Raw genomic sequence first — 17,693 nt, 5'->3', positions numbered from 1 at the left:
TGAACAGTATTCCAATACTTTTCTAGATTTGATCAAACAGTTCTGCACTGCAAAGCAGCTAAGACATATCAAGAATTAGATACATTAACAATAGCTGTGATATGTGCAGAAAGTATACGAAGTTACGGTATTTCAAAACTCTCCCTGCTAGCTTCTTGCCAAATACGAACTCAGGACTCCTTACAGTGAAAGCTGGACAAGCAACAGGCTCAGATCCTGTCCCAGCACAGTCTCCTCCCAACTCCCTTGGCCTCTTCATTAACGTCACTGCTCTCCCCAGACAGAGACATGAATAATTATCCAGTATTTTCTATTAACTGTGAATTCCATGTAATCAGAACTAAAGACCATCTATAGTGGCATTCTAATTTAGCAGATTCTACTATAAAGAATTAGCTGAACATGTATAATAAAGATGTAATTACACTGAGGGGTCCCAGAGACAAAAAAGGAGCAAAGAGTGTGTGTTACGTTCATGCCATGAGTACAAAGAAAATATCAAAAGTAACTAATCTTCATTTACACATATTTTGATAGCTTCTTGTTTAGTAAAATACAATCACGAATAAAGAAGAAACAAACAAACAATCTATACAAATGTAAAGAAGGTCTTGTGGCTACGGCACTGAACTGGAAACCATAAGATCTCTATTCTACTCTGCCATGGACTTCCTGAGTGACTTTTCAGATATTGCCTTCATTTCCCTTAGTAATTATTTGTATTACCATGGCACCCGGGAGCCCCAGGCATGGATCAGGACCTGACTCTGCAAGGCACTGTTCAAACACAGAACAAAAAGACAGTCGCTTCCCCCCAAAGCACTTACAATCTAAGGCAGTGATGCCCAAACTTTTCCTGTTGCATCCCCAACTCCTTACCAGCAATGGAATCTGCCTCCCCTCCATTACTGCACAATTGGCTCAGAGGAGCTAGGGCTGAAGGCCGAGCTGGGGACAGAACTGTGTCTGGAGGCCGAGCTGGGGCTAGAGGCGGAGTGGGAATGAGGGCAGAGATGGGTTGGGGGTAGAGCAGGGGGTGGAGTGGAGCTCTGGCTGGGATCGGAGGTGGTCTGGGGACAGAGGGGGGCTGGGTAGTGCTCCCTCTCTGCCCCTGTGGGGGCTGGCCTGGGCCCCATCACGCATCCCCCACCCCGAACATTCCTCCGCAACATCTTAGGGGGGCACACCCCACAGTTTGGGGACCACTGATCTAAGGGTATGTCTGCACTGCAATCAGGAGGCATGACTGCAGCACATGTAGGCATACCCAAGCTAGCTTTGATCAACCTAGCTCATTAAAAATAGCAGAGTAGCGGCATGGGCATGGGTAGCAGCACAGGCTAGCCACCACACTGCAATTATGCCCAGACCCCAGGTATGTGCTCTGTCAGCTAGCCGATGCTGCCGCAGCTACTCTGCTATCTTTCGTGAGCTCTCTCCATCAAAGCTATCTTGAGCGTGTATACACGTGCTGTCCTGCTTGTGGTCTTAGACATACTCTAAGAAGTATAAAACACAAGACAACAGGTGGATGGATACAGACAGACAGGAACTACGAGGAGAAACAGAGACAACGTTGATCAGCATGACAGGCAGTGGCCTCTGCACACCAGCAGTCTAATTGTCATCACTTGGGGAAGGGTTCCCTCTCTAGACTCTCAGCCTCCCCAGAAATCAAACCACGGCTGCTCTTCTCTGGAATGGTCTGTAGTTCTTCTGCCATCTGGACCACCTACCAACACCTGGTCAGTTCCTTGCATTGGAGCCAGTTCTCTTTAGGGCTTGGCACTCAACTCTCCCCTTCAGAATCTCTTCCCTCTCTAGGAGTACCTTTCCTAGGTTCCCTTTCATGGTGAGCTCCCTAACCAGCACCCCCAAGTCATCCCTCTCCTCAAGAGCTTCTTGTGTTCTGGGACCTCCTAACTGAGCTCTCACAACCCTTTATTAGGCCCAGGTGTTTCTTAGCTTAACAACTGCTGCCACCCACCTCAGCAACTAACTATTCAAAGGTGGATCTGGATTGGCTCGTTCTCCTTAGTGGAGCCTGTCACAGGTAACTGGAGACCTGACCCCCATCAGAGAGCCAGCTACCCTGTGACAAGGGGGTTCTGGGTGTGTGTTGGAGAGAACAGACACTTAAGAGCATTAGGATGCATCACTTTTAAATATACTTTAGAAAAGTGCATTTTACTACAACCCACCTGAAGTGCTGTATCACCGATAAGCACAAAGATATCTGTGGGTAACAGCTGTCTTTATAATCAAGCTACTGTCCATTACCAGTTTGACTCAATAATGCCACAAACGCTGGTTGAATCAGGTTCAAGGTTAAGCAGCCTGGTTTCTGACCAGGGCACCTTTTTATAACTTGTCCAGTCCCTCTGTTTTTATGGGCCATGTGAAGTGGCTATCTCATTGGATTCCCACTTGCAGTGTAATGGCATTGCCCTTGCTATCACACTGATGGGTCTGCTTAGTCAGCACTCTGCCAAATGCACATGAATCAGGAGCAGTGCACTTCAGAGGATCGAACAAAGTGGAATCTTACATTATCTGTGTCATACACATCTGGCAGACCACTCTCCCAATTTTGTATTCGGCTTGGATATTTAGAATTTATTTTCTGCACCCTCGGGGGAGTTGTGTATATACGTGGGATAACAGGGGTTGCTTCTTATGCTGCTGGTTTGGAGAAGTTAAGTATAGAATTAGACACTCAAATGAGGAATGCTCTAACAAATATCGATGATAGATTCCTACTTCCCACAGTTACTCACATTGGAATGGATCCTGCAGAGTACTGAATACCCTCAACTTCCATTGACTCAAAGGAGGTTAAGGATACTTGACATCTCAGAAGATCAGGCTCATTACTGTACATAAGGGCTTGGAGTTTGCAGGATTCCCTTCTCCCTTGGGATCACTATTTCAATTGACCTTTCAAAACTTGGTCTCGCTATCTCCTCTTGTTAACTTGACAGAAGGATTACATACAGTGACTCACTTGAGTCTCCCATTGGCCGCAACTGTCAGCTCTCAGGGCGGGGGGCAGCGTACGGAGCCTGCCGTAGGGAGGTAGGGAGCCGGCCGACCCTGCGTCAACCGGAATTTTAATGGACTGGTCAGTGGTGCTGACTGGAGCCACCAGGGTTCTTTTTTAACCAGGCATTCAGAAATGCTGGTTTATAGAGCTTTCCGTTTGGTAAAGTGCCGGATAACACAGCTTTTACTGTATTATCACAACGATGAATCAGGAGACAATGCAAAGATAATCAAAAGCCTGCTGCCATTCCCACTGAAGTCAGTAGCAGAACTCTCATCGACTTCAATGGGAGTAGGAGTATGCTGCACATAAGCAGAACATAGAAAAGTGAAACAGCTTTAGAATGAATGCTGTCAACCTTCAACAAGCTACACACAATGCAAAAGCTTTTCCAGCTGGAAGAAAGCCAAATGCACAATGTGGAAGGACTCAATTAGAAAATGACAGACAGTGCCTCCTACTGAAAAGCAAGCAGAAGGGACACTAAATAACAGATTTCCAAGTATCATTTAAAACTTATTTCCTGGATCATGCATGTCAAAAAATAAACACATTCATAAATCTCACAGATCTAGATGAATCTGGCCATTTAAATAATAACCTGCTTTCACAGCACTGCCCCACTTTTCTAGTAACTCCCTTATTTCCATCAGGGACAAGGAGACTAGAGAAGAATGAAACAGAATAAATTTAAATGAAGCTACCACTCTAAATGGCTGACTTTCAGCAAACATGACTGAAGGAGTTCTTCTATAAATCATCATGACAGTTCAAAGATTAGGATAGTCTCTAGTGCTGACACTGCAAGCAGCATTTTCAGAATTGAACTGGCCTTGGGTTGCATACTATCCAATTCACAGAGTATTTCCATCAAGGGTTTCTGTATTTCAGCTTTCCTTAGCAGAGCTGGAGCAAAGATGGTGCAATTTGGAAAGAGAGGGCATCTCTCACAATTGTATGTTGGGAAGGCAGAGCAGACAGCACACACTGCCAGCCCTTTCAAACACAGATCACTACCAGAAGGAAGTCATCCAAATTCTGTGATTGGAAAAAAAACTTATTAACTGATTAGTTGCAGTACAAGTAGCTCCCTCATCTCCAAAGTTTACTGTATCAGTGACCTGAAACTAGACTTTTGTCAAATTTACAACACTCCATTTTACAGAACCTATTCAGCGCTGACTGTCCTCAACACAAAATCTTTCCAAGACAAAAACCCAAATGCTGATAGTGCTTCCTTTGGAACAGTTGGTTTTCAAGGGCTTAAATGTGTTGTTTTTTGTAATACAATAGCCATCTAGAATCCCCAACTGAGATCTAGTCCTATTATGCTCATATCATGCACTGCCCATACACATAGTAACAGACAGTTTGTCCTGAAATTCTGAAGAAGTATCATTTATCTGCAGATGAAAATCTGGTCAAGTAACAAGGCATTGTGACCATTTTTATCCTGAATACAGAGGTGTGGTCCACAGAAACTACAGCATACAATGTTCCATTTGGGATGGAAAAATACCTGCTGGGACTTGCTATCTTCCCAGGTGATACTTTCCCACATATGAGGAGTGTGACTACAATTTTTTGCAAATCAGCAGTGCCTATCATGCTCCTGTAAAGTTGTCAATGTGGCCCTCTGGGGATAACAATTTAGATAAATCCGTATATTACTCAAAGTTCAGAACAAAACTGAGGAAATTAGTACATACTTCCAAAAATAAAGAAAAAGTGGTCAAAAGCATTTTCTTCATTATGTATATTTTTGACTCTGCAATAGTATGCCTTCTTAGAAACCTGAAAATAGATTCCTCATCCTCACCCCAACCCCCAAACTGATTTTGTCTTTTCATTTGGTAGATATTGATTCTTTCCTCATTTCCAAAAGAGCTGAAAATCAGTGTGATTTCTGGACAGGGTGGGAGCGGAGGAATAGGACAGGATAAAGGAAAAGGTAGGTAGTGCAAAGCACTAATTCCCTAGCCTTTAAGCTCTGTGGACCTATATTAAACTCCTGATTTAAGTCACACATGAAAAAAAGTCTCTGGTCACAATTGGCAGACAATGCTCAAAAGAGGTGCAGGACTGGAGTAGCTGAGGTGCTACAGGTCAGGACTGTAGTATACTGGCAGAAATGTGTGGCGCAGCTCATACAGCACCTGCAAGTTACAACTCACTCAGTCTGCCCAAGTCCCACATTTGCAGGAACAAAAGTTTATCTTCTTAAATTTAAAGGAAAAATAAGCCCTAGCATTGCTAACTGCTTAATCTGGTATAAGCAGTGTTTAAACTGCTCTGGGAAGAGTGTCTGTTTTGGGGAGTGAGAAGTCTTTGTGTAATTTGGCTGTGTGGAAGACGGTCAAGGGTTCACAGACAGCTGACATATCATGTGTATCAACATTTTGACACACAAAAAATCTAACATAGATACTAATCACCTTCCAGTCTGGTCTACCATCTATACCATATTAAATTAAAATACCAGCACAAACTGGGAGACATTCCTGGTAGTAGTGTACAGTGTGTGCACTGAGGGAAACTGCGTTACCCAACTATTAAAATGCTGTCAGTATGGCAGTGTTAGCAACTTCATTTGCAAAGGACTTGAGGAGAAGATTCTACTGAGATCAATTCATTTGTCTGAACATAGTGACAGTTCGCATATGAAAAATATTCACAAGGCAGATATTTCTTCGTTTTTGGCTGGGAAACAACATGCTATTATTTGAGCAGGATGTCTGGTTTTGGTGGTGGTGGTGAAGTGTTTTCAGGTGCACTTTTTATTTTTGGAAAATACATCCTAACTGAAAATTGCTGGGAATTAAAAAGTCAAGAGACTTTCTGTTTTGGTTTATTATGCGGTGAATTAACCATCTGCTGAATGACCAGATTTAAAGGCCTACACAGCAAACAGGCTATTTTTCAAATACAAGATAGTGATAGCCAGCTCAATAAGGGATATTTTTAAGTGACATTGGTCATCCAGGAATGTATTATATAGTCTATCACAAATATGGAAGAAGAGTTTTTAAAATGGGAAGAAATAATTTAACACTGAAAAACAGCTTAGTCTAGTTTAAAATCTTACACTTACTGATGCCTAAGTTAAGACATTTTACTTCCACACAATCACAAAATAAGCTGTAGTTAGCAGTCTAAAGAACTCATAACAGTTCAGATTTCCTGTTGTGCAACTACAAAAGGGAAACCAGTCCCATGAGAGCACTGGCTGTTTTGTACCAGACATGTGTGAGCAATATGATCTTTAAAGGATTGCGTACCAGAAACTTACTACAATGGCCAAGCCAAAGTTCTTATGACACTATCTCCAGGCAGCACATGAGCTGACATGTTTACAGCTCTGCCAGTAAAACTACTCAGATGACATAGCTACACCACTGTCCAGTGAACTGAGCCAGGAGACTGGAATATTACTGGTCAGTGACGCGCAACTATTTAAAAAAAAGAGGAGTTGGCTTAAGGAGTTAGAAAGCCAGAACTCATGTACGGTAACAAACTGCCTTGGTTTTTACAGCAGCATGTTTAAGTTTAAAAACATCATTTAAAAATAAAATGGAATTTTAAAGAAAGAGAGAAAAGACTCCTTTAAGGTCTTACTCAAAAACCCACACATCTCTCTTTCCCTCATATAAAAAGCAATCAGAACTTATACTACACAAATCCACTAATACATTCAGGGCCTAAACCTACATTCTTTACTGAGTCAAAGTTCCCAAAGAGTTCAAAGAAGAGTTTTGCCTAAGAACCACAGGATCAGACTTTTATTTATAAATTAAAGCAATTTTTCTTCTATAAATATAAAAGGAATCTTAAACTGTTCACTTCTATTGGTTCTGCAGTTATAAAGAGCGCAACAAGCTTTTATTTTAATTTACACAAGTAAGTCCTCCTTCACTAGAAATGTTACAAGTAAAATTTGACAGTGAATTTTTATATTAGACGAAGCCCCTGAAACTAGGACTTTATCATGGAAATACTGACAGAACCTTAACCATAGCAGAACAAAAAGGTACAGCTATTATATCAGTTTTCCTTTTATGTGGGTGGAGAGTTTACATTATTAATTTTTGATGGAAATTTTTGCTATGGGGCTGTGTTCCCCTTCATTAAATAGATTGTTTCATCTTACTGTGAGACAATCAGAGAAAGAAAAGAAGCACTAGAGAGATATGACTCAGCTCCTGTGCTGGAAAGTAAGTCTGTTTTCTGCAAGTAGTAGTCAAGTGCAATTTCAAAATAATACTTTAACTGCAGGAAAATCAATTAGAAAGACAATTTTAAAGACATCAACTCCCATTCAAGAGATTCTCTTATGTTAATACTATTAATAAGAGAAATAATACCCATAGAAGATAACAGAATAAAAATAGACCAACACTGAAAATTAACTCAGCAAAAAAGTATGATAAGGAATATTAAAGGCCATTTTTCTCCAGGTTTTAGTTTTTATCAGAAAATGTAAAAGTCATACAGTAAGAGAAAGTAGGAAAAGTTTCCTCTGCACATTAACAAAGAACATATTTATTTGGATAAATTTATTTCACACTTCAGGCAATGTCAATGTATTTGAAAAAGATCAATTGATATTACTAGTCATACAGGCCAATACCAGGGTAATTATTGCAGAAAATGCATTTTTTATGTGCTACTATGTCTGCAAATCAAAAACCCAAGATACACATCAGACGTGGATGTTTTGAACTGAATGGAATAATTTCTCAACCTGAAAATAATGTCTGTTCCTCTACAATCTCAGATCTCTCAGAGATGGAGGTATTAAAAATAAATCTCTGGAGCAAACAGATAAATTAAAGAGCAACGAGTCACCAGAACCAGTTGGTGTACACCCAAGAGTTCTGAAGGAAGTGAAGAATGCGATTGCTGAGTGGTTAGCAAAAATATGCATGCACACATAAAATCGGAAACTGTACTGTAAGATTGGATACAGGCTTGGGAGAGTAGTTCAATATTATGATGAGTTAGACAAGGGCATGAGTTATAGAATCATAGAATATTAGGGTTGAAAGAGACCTCAGGAGGTCATCTTGTCCAATCCCCTGCTCAAAGCAGGACCAACACCAACTAAATCATCGCAGCCAAAGCTTTGTCAAGCCGGGCCTAAAAACCTCAAAGGATGGAGATTCCTAAAAACCTCCTGAGGTAACCCATTCCAGTGCTTCACCACTCTCCCAGTGATATAGTGTTTCCTAATATCCAACCTAGACCTCCGCCACTGCAACTGAGACCACTGCTCCTTGTTCTGTCATCTGACACCACTGAGAACAGCCGAGCTCCATCTTCTTTGGAACTCCCCTTCAGGTAGTTGAAGGTTGCTATCAAATCCCTCCTCACTTTTCTCTTTTGTAGAATAAATAACCCCAGTTCCCTTAGCCTCTCCTCATAAGTCATGTGCCCCAGCCCCCTTATAATTTTCGTTGCCCTCTGCTGGACTCTCTCCAATTTGTCCACATCCCTTCTGTAGTGGGGAGACCAAAACTGGACACAATACTCCAGGTGTGGCCTCACCAGTGAAGAATAGAGGGGAATAATCACTTCCCTTAATCTGCTGGCACTGCTCCTACTAATACAGCCCAATATGCCATTGGCCTTCTTGGCAATGAGGGCACACTGCTGACTCATATTCAGTTTCTCATCCACTGTAATCCCCCGGGCCTTTTCTGCAGAACTGCTGCTTAGCTAGTTGGTCCCCAGCCTGTAGCGGTACATGGGATTCTTCCTTCCTAAGTGTAAGACTCTGCACTTGTCCTTGTTGAACCTCATCAAATTTCTTTTGGCCCAATCCTCCAATTTGTCTAGGTCACTCTGGACCCTATCCCTCCCCTCCAGCGTCTCTACCTCTCCCCCCAGTTTAGTGTCACCTGTGAACTTGCTGAGGGTGCAATTAATCCCATCATCCAGATCATTGATAAAGATGTTGAACAAAACCACTCCGCTTGATACCGGCTGTCAACTACACATCGAGCCATTGATCACAACCCGTTGAGCCCGACAATCTAGCCAGCTTTCTATCCACCTTATAGTCCATTCATCCAATCCATACTTTTTTAACTTGCTGGCAAGAATACTGCGGGAGACCGTATCAGAAGCTTTGCTAAAGTCAAGATATATCACATATCACCAATCCTCTTTGGATTAGCAGTAGACTGGGTGATGAAGCAGGCAACAAAAGGTATCATGGATGCTGTAACCTGAGTTAACGGAGATGAGTAGGATAACCTTGACTTTGCTGATGACATTACTTTACTAAGTCTGAAATGGAACAGAATGATTGTCCTTACATCAGAGATAGAACAGGAAGCAGCAAAAATTGGATTGAAAATAAATGTAAAGGAAACCAATTTATGAAGGTAGGACAACGGATGCAAAGGTGTATGTGGATGGAACAGAAATTGAACAGGTAGAAGAGTTCTGCTATCTGGAGAGCGTGATGACATTTGAAAGTGGCTGTGATAAAGAATAGGCATACGAGAGTCGGAAAAAGCAAGCACGACTTTTGGAGGTGGAACAATATCTGGTCAAACAGAGGTCTCCACACCAAACTAAAGGTCAGATTACACAATGCATTGTACTGAGCATGCTACTGTATGGAGCAGGGACTTGGCCAATGACAATCACTAACAAAAAGAGATTAGAAGCTGCCCATCACAGATGGCTGAGGAAGAGACTACACATTTAATTGAAAGACAACATAACAAATGGAAGAGTAAGGGGGCTAACAGAGCCGGATGTTCAAAAAATCATCACAGAAAGAAGGCTCAGGTGGTTGGGACATGTATGCCATATGGAAGATGGAAGACATGCTAAACAAGCACTCAACTGGGTACCGAGAGAGGAAAGAAAGCAAGGAAGGTCAAGGAAGAACTGGCAGAAGACAATGAGGTAGGATATTGAGTGTGCTGGCATCACTTGGGAAGTACCACACCTAGCGAGTGACTGTAATCAGTGAAGCAATGTGTCAGTGGCACAGGAGGAACTAAGGCCTAAGGTAAGGAGTGTAGTGAAAGACTGCTGGGTACAAGTTAAACTTACTGCATTTACACAAACAATCGCTGTGGTTGCCACAAGGATATTATGTGATTGTAAAAGGGCAGGGGAGTGTGCCTCTATTCAAATGTGGTCCAACTACATTGCCTGAGACTGCCTGAGTTTGAGAACTCGGGTCCTAACTGGACTTCTCGCAGATTTTTTAAAAAACATTTTAAACAATCTAGCCAGATTGAGAGTTGTATTCTCTAGGTCAGTTATTTATTAATTGTATTACAGTAGCACCTAGGAGTCCCAGTCACGGGCCATAGCCCCATTGTCCTAGGCACTGTGCAAATGCCTAGCAAAAACGTGGTCCCTTGTTTCAAGAATAAAATGTGCTTGTTTGAACATGCTGTTTTTTGTTTAAAGACAAAACTTCCAGTTGCTAACCTGCAACACATGCTGTTAGATATGACAACCAATACAGCCACTGAATTTGATATTAAATACATCATATCCTGATTCAAAGATTTACTGGTTATCAACAGAGCAAACTGATTGTAATTTTAAAAAAAAATGTTTGGAGTAGCGAAGAGGTATTTGCTAAGTGGTGTGAAGTCCTTTCCCAGAGAGCCTGGATCCACTCCAACAAATACAATCCGAACTTTGGTTCCATGCCTCTCAATTTTTACTTAATATACTACAAAATTTTGTCCTATGTTTGTACAGTGCATAGCACAGTGGTATCCTGATCCATGACTAGTGCTCAAAGATACTACAACAATACAAAAATAAATAATAAAAAAAGTTGCGGGGGAAAAAAAGGAAAATCTGAGATTCCCTTTTCTTCTTAAAATGGAATACACACTTGATGATTTCCCTACCTTTTGCATTAAATCTTCCTTGGCCAAAAGAAAAATAGGTCAAAGAGCAGTTACTAAGAAGTTTAAGAGCTAAATTTTTCTCTCAGTTTCACTGATGTAAATACAGATTAGCTTCATTGAAAAACACTTTCTCCCATTTAAATTGATGGAGTTACTCTGGATTTACATTGTAAATTTGACCTTAAAAAGTACTGGACAAAAGAAAATTCTAATAATGACCTTTTTAATAAGTTCCAGTGTCCATTTTCTTAAATAGTTAGGCTTATTGGTAATTCAGACATACAAGACATTCATGCCCTTTGGAAATTAAATTGCCAAGTTTGGTCCTGAACCTATACTATTTCTTCCCTCATCTTCAAACAAACATAAGCAGCAGCAAGCACGACTTTACACAGTCCTCCCAAAACTGAGTAGATCTCTTCTGCAGATTTTTTAAACAGAATACAGACTAGCTATGTGATTTTAAAGACGGGCTGGCTGCCTACATAAAGTCCTAATTTTAAGAGGAGTTTTAAACAACCAGACTACTACCCAATAATCTTCTTTTCCTTCAGAGTCTAGAGGAATCTACGCAACACAAACAGTCACAAAAATCCTCAATGGCAGTATTTGCATTCTACTTCAGACTATGGTGATGAACTGTTTGCAACTTTATATACATTTTGAATAAACTCTGAAGAATTTATATATTTATTTGTGCTCAAATTTTAGGAGAAGGATTTTCTTAATACGCTATTAAGCAAATGATTCTTTAAAAAGCTCCTCAAAGAGGTAGAAATAGGTCACCCTTCCAATTACCAGTAAATATGCAGTTTATATACTCCCATCAGCAGGTAGAGCATGACAGTACAAGGACAAAAACATCAGGAGATTCCAAGTCTTCCTAGTAATTTTCTCAGTAGGATACCCATTCATTTGTCATTTCCTGCTACACTTAGATTCGCCTTACATTTGGGAGAGGAAGTTGATCCCCATTTTAAGTATTGCTCTTGGTAGTGGTTTGAGTTGCATGTGGGGTAATTGGAAAGAGTGGGTGTGTTAAACAGATTCTCAAAAGCTTGCTTAAACTCTGGCATTGTTGAAATGGGCATATTGTTTTCTACTCATCAAGAAAACTTTGGCATCACTGTATTATAAAACATCTACATGCAACTGTAAAATTAGAGAGAACTTTACAGAACATAGGTGGGACACATTCCCTACCCCAAAGGCCTCACGGTATACAATCTACATAAGACAGTTATTATTTAACATAATATTGTGTTCGCACCTAGATGTCAGCCTCATAAAGCCCCACAGCGCTAGATGATGTGCAAACATATAGCAAATGACAGCCCCTGCCCCAAAGAGCTTGCAATTTAAGGCCATGTCTATACATATATTGCTATAGCAGCACAGCTGTACTGACACAGCTGCACTGCTGCAGCACATCTGGTGAAGATGTTTTATACCAATGGGAGAGAGCTCTCCCGTCAGCATAAAAAACCCCATTTCCACGAGCGGCATAAGCTATGCCAGCGAGAGAAGCTCCCCCACCAACATAACACGGTGTACACAAGCTTATGGGGGTGGAACATTCACACCCCGAGCGACAAAAGTTTTTGCTGACATAGGCCGTAGTGTAGACGTAGCCTAAAATATTAGGCATAAGAAGCAGATGAGATAAAGAAGTGAGTGGGGTTAACAAAAATGATACGACGTGCGCAAGTTTTAGCCAGTCAGGAGCAGTAATCTAGGTTGCCACCTACTTAGCCATAGGTTAAGGACAACAATTGACGAGAGGGAGGGTCTGGTATTTACTAATGATGAGATGAAGGATTTCCTGAAGAAGTGGAATTTAAAGAGGAATTTGAAGGAGAGCGAGGACTCTTGGTGGCAGGGAACAAAGAGACTGTTGCACTCATGGGGCTGCAAGAAAGAAGGCATGAAGCTGGGATTGGGAGACGGGGACAGAGGGAGAAGTGGGGAGAGGTTTGGGAAGAGCATAGGGAGTGAGATGGGGATAAGAGGAAGAGAGAGCTGAGATGTAGGTAGGGACAAGATTACGTAGAGCCTTGTGGAAGAGAAGCTTGAACGTATGTGATGAGACAGGAAGCAGAAGTGCGCCACTGTAGCACTTCAGTGTAGACACACACTACTGCAATGGGAGGGGTTCTCCCATCAGCGAAGGACTGTCATCCACCTGAGAGGCGGTAGCTAGGTTGATTGAAGAATTCTTCTATTGACCTGGTGCAGTCACCACCAGGGGTTAGATCAGCTTACCTATGTCACTCGGGGGTATGGATTTTTCACACCCCTGAGAAATGTAGCTGAGTCAACCTAACTTTTTAGCGTTGATCAGGCCTTACTTACAAGCTACAAATAGGAATAAGATAATCAGGTTTATCTGTAGCCTTTTCTGTCAGATGTGTCAAAGACAGAGCATATTTCAGATATCTGAAAGGGCTCTGGAGACAATTCATCTTGCAATTTGACGATGATCATTGCTTTTTGAGGGGCAATCAACATCAAACCAAAATCGGCAATGAAATAATTCAACGTGGCCTCTTTAAACTGTGACTACCCTATAACCACAATCTGAACCCTCAAACCACTCTGTTGAATTGATACTCCCATTACTTCTGAGCCATGGGATCCTGAACAACCTTCATCCTCCAGCTACTCCCCCAGAGCAGCATCTTCTATTTTGTTGTGTGCTCTCTATCACCTTTTGTCCTTTTTCACTCTGCTGTCCCTTTCCCTGGCTCAGTTGTTTTCTCTTATTGCCTCCACACTCCCGCTTTATGGTTGAATGATGGAATCAACTACCCACTGCGAAAATGCCTTTTTTAAAAAGTGCCCTGCTCCAAAAGAACCTGCCCTAGGGCTCATAATTTACAGAAATATTAAGCCCTTTTGAGCATACAGTTGGATGTTTAGGTCACAGCTGGACACCAGGAAACATCTGTACAGAAGCACTGGTCACACAGATTTTGTATGGAGCCACACTCAGTGTTTAAGTACAAACCAAATCAATGGATGAGTTCAGAAAGCAACATCACAGCGGTCACATATTTGCACTGCAGCTGTTATCTGCATCAATCCGTCATAAAGAAGTTCTTCCCTTAAAAACATGAGAACTTTTGAAAAATAAAATAAATTACCTAAAATCAGAAAAGAAACAAAGTCTGTGCAGGAAAATTAATCAGCACTAGAAACTAGCAAAATCGCCTGTGCTCTTCTACATATTTCAAAGCTATATAGGTATCCATTGTGCTAAAGCTCTTCATTTAGCAAGAGAATAAATAAAAACCCAGAGCACACCAGATTAACGCAGGCTTAACTCAGCCTCTGGGGAAAATGCCTGTTTTTTCCATAGAAAAATGAAGAGGTTTTAGTTTTGTTTCTACAATGACCTCTACCAGGAGAGCATTACACTGGTAAGGAAAGGTTTAACAAACAGGGCAAAAAATGTGTCCTTTAATGTGCATTTAGTGTGTTCTGCATATTCTCCCTTTTACAAGCAATAGCAGAAAAACTCATACGCAAAGTTAAAACTTTTCTCCCCAACTAGAATGCGTACACTATTTTCAATATGTCATCCTGCTTCTTTTTGCAGACTTTGTTAAACGTCGAAGATACAGTACTATAAGTGTTTAAAACAACAGTCTCAGCAGGTATATGGCTCAGTCTTAAAGCTGAGTTCCAGCTGGGATAGTTAAAGGCCAATCTATCTTTTTTTACTGAGTCTTAGATCTAGGACTTATGAACAACCTGCTGAGTGAAGTGTAATTAACTCACTCCTGTAAAAGTACACAGGGGAATTCCATCTTAGCATTCCTTTGTAGATAATTTGCTGTTCACTACAGTTGCATAAATTCAGCTGATGTTCTACTTTTAAAAAAATACATCAAAAATTCTAATCTAACAAAGACCTAAATAAAGATTAAGAATAAAATATTGAGTATTTTGCCACTATTTCTTTTGACGGAGAACTGCTTTTAAATTGACCGACTTAAAAATGTGGATCCAGCAATAAACCAGACTGAACAGAGAACCACAGTGAACATTACAGTACTTAACATGTGTAATTTTAATACACCAGTTAACAGTGATTTTATCACCATGCACTGTGTCAATCCACAGTATGAGGCCAACTATAACAGGGATCCAAGTCACAGTCATGATGCAGTCCCAAGTTTCTAAGTAATGTTTTAATACAAAAAGTGATACCAACCCAAAGTAAAACTAAAGGCCATACCCTGCACTCCTATAGAAACACCACAGGGGCAGCAGAATTGCCAGGAAGCTCTGGGATGAAGGTGTCCTTTGAATACACCCCTAAATACACTGAGGCTTGGGGGGCTGCACAGTGGAAGGGGATACTGCCTTCAAATTGTGCAGATCACAGGAACAGTGGGCAAAAGAAGATGCCCACATGGTGTGCTGAGCCCTCTATGGTACTGCAGGGCTCCCCATGACAGTGCACGACCTTGGCCATGCTGCTATTAGCTCCTCTACCCAAGTGTAGGCAATCCCTCCGCACTGAGAAAGGTGTAGGCATAAAACAGGAGTTAGTGATATTGGAGTAGTATTAACTCAGATCTATGCACTTTTACAGGGAGCAAGACCCAAAGAGTGGCTGCTCCCCCAATTCACCACCTTCTGAACAACAGAGCCTCAGTCTTTTGGAATCCTGGTGGTCCCAGGACATGGGGAAAAAACCATGAAGCCTACAGCCTCCTTCTTCATGCAAAAAAAGCATCATCATGTGGTTCATGTCAATGAAGGGGAGCATATTTTAATTAACTTTACATTTTATTTATACATATGCACCCATTCAATACTATATGCAATCATCATAAATACTAATCCATCATAAATAAGTTTCTCTTTAAATCACAATAATGAAAACCAATGCAAAACACAACACTATGGAATTACAATATACTTCACTTGCTCTGTGTGACAAAGTCAGAACTGACAGCTATAAGAGTGTTGGAAGGTTGGTATATCAGGTCTTGAATGGTGAAGACCCTTTTCCTCATGAGCTGAAATGAGATCACCTCAGGTTAATTCAACACACCTGAGTTCAATTTAATGGCCACCACCTTTAAAAATGTCTCTTCTGGTGAGAGAGAAGGAGGGATGAGAAAACAAGCTGCAGCAGGGAGAAAAATCTGCTCCTGTGTGGAAGTCTGTTCACTCGATAGAGGAAACAATCAAGTTAACTTCTGTTGGGGAAAGGATTGGTGACCAGAAGCCAGCATAATAAGGCAACACCCTGGGGAGGGGGCAGGGACACGTACGTATTTCTTGTGTGTTGTGAGTTTGTTTTTTGCTTAAAAGAACTATTCAGGCCTACCCTGAGGCCCACCTTGTAAATACTGAAAAATAAACCAAAGTGAAGAATTAAAAACCTCCGGAGTAGGACTGATTTACTCCAGGCCCCCACCACCAGAGGGAGAAATGCTGAGGTAGATGAGGCAAATGAATTTCCTTGCCAGACTTTTTTTTTCCTTTTTGTAACACAGAAAACAATCCTGCTTAACCACTTTGTTGGGGTCAAAAGTAAATTAAACAGCTGAACTAAAAGCCTTTCAAAGGGATATTTACCATGGAAACATGGATTTAAGTTCTATTTTAACTACAGAGCTGCAGTAACGTATTATATATTCCCTTTGTTCATACTTTCTCAGAGTACATATTTCTCTTAATTCTTCATCGTATAAAATGTGTACAGTCCATTTTTTCCTGCTACTGAGATAAGCATGTGAACCTTTAGTATATCTCTAACAGGATTAATTTACTAATACACTGATGGATCTTTAATGTACCTTATCTAACTTTCCAGAGAGAAACTACAGTCTAGAAGATCACCTTTAACTTAAACCAAAAACCCACCTAAAACCATCCTCTGAGCCTTGCCATATAAGGTAATCCACATGCCATTTTAGGTATTAAATTACTCAGGATGATGTGATCAGATCATCTGGCATGTTCTCACTGCTGTAGCCACTCTGAGCTAATGAAAGCATAAACAGAAGAGAAATGATTCTTTACCGTTCTGTAGAAAAATATTAGGCCTGAATATGGCTACATGCATTGACATTTTTGCATGATCAAGGCAGCTAAATGTAAATATCACTTTGCCACATTTTCCCCACACTTACGTAGGATTTTCCATAAGTGATTCACCTGTATCAAGGCGATTCACCTGAAAATAAAGTAAACAAAGCAGGTGATGTTTCCCACAGCTCTTTAATGCATTTAGTGACCTTTCACAGCACATTTTCAACATCCATACAACTAAGATTAAAACAAATGAAAACAAACCTTTATGTTAGAATATAAGAACACAATTTTTAAAAGGCCTCAACATGGCCTCTAATATTTTGGACATATTTAGTGGTTCCTACACTGCATACATTTATTATACTACTACTAAGTTATAATAATCTTTGCATTTAACTAATATTTTCTGAGAATTTCATAGTACTTTGCAAACATGATTAAATTAACTCTCACAATACCCATCTGAAGACGACTGGCATTACACTCAACTTGACGGCATTTCTCTGTTTGTCTGTAACATGACAACTTTGGAATTGATTGGATGTGATGTTCAAAAGTTTCTCTTGTCTCTTTGATGGCATTTCTCTGTCTGTAACACAACAACTTTGGAACTCCACATCTAATCAGACACCTTTTCTGTTGAATGTGGATTTCACTACCACCTGCTCTGCCTTTGTCACCTCAAGATTAGACTACTGTTATGCTTT

General features: G+C 40.8%; 1 protein-coding gene across 6 annotated transcripts in view; it reads right to left on the bottom strand.

Annotated features, from left to right (window-relative positions):
* The window catches only part of GNG12 (G protein subunit gamma 12), a 67,681-nt gene that overhangs the window by 9,178 nt on the left and 40,810 nt on the right, over positions 1-17,693 (bottom strand). For 2 of the 6 annotated variants that reach the window (XM_074961559.1, XM_074961560.1), the window contains one exon: positions 17,085-17,128. The exons of the other annotated variants lie outside the window; for them this stretch is intronic. The gene's annotated coding sequence lies outside the window, so the exon portion shown is untranslated. The remainder of the gene's footprint in view (positions 1-17,084; positions 17,129-17,693) is intronic. 6 annotated transcript variants of the gene reach the window in all.

Source organism: Natator depressus, chromosome 8 (assembly GCF_965152275.1).
Source record: "Natator depressus isolate rNatDep1 chromosome 8, rNatDep2.hap1, whole genome shotgun sequence".
In the NCBI taxonomy this organism is placed as follows: domain Eukaryota; kingdom Metazoa; phylum Chordata; order Testudines; family Cheloniidae; genus Natator; species Natator depressus.
The sequence above is the reverse complement of the archived record's forward strand: the minus strand, read 5'-3'. Positions and strand labels throughout refer to the sequence as shown.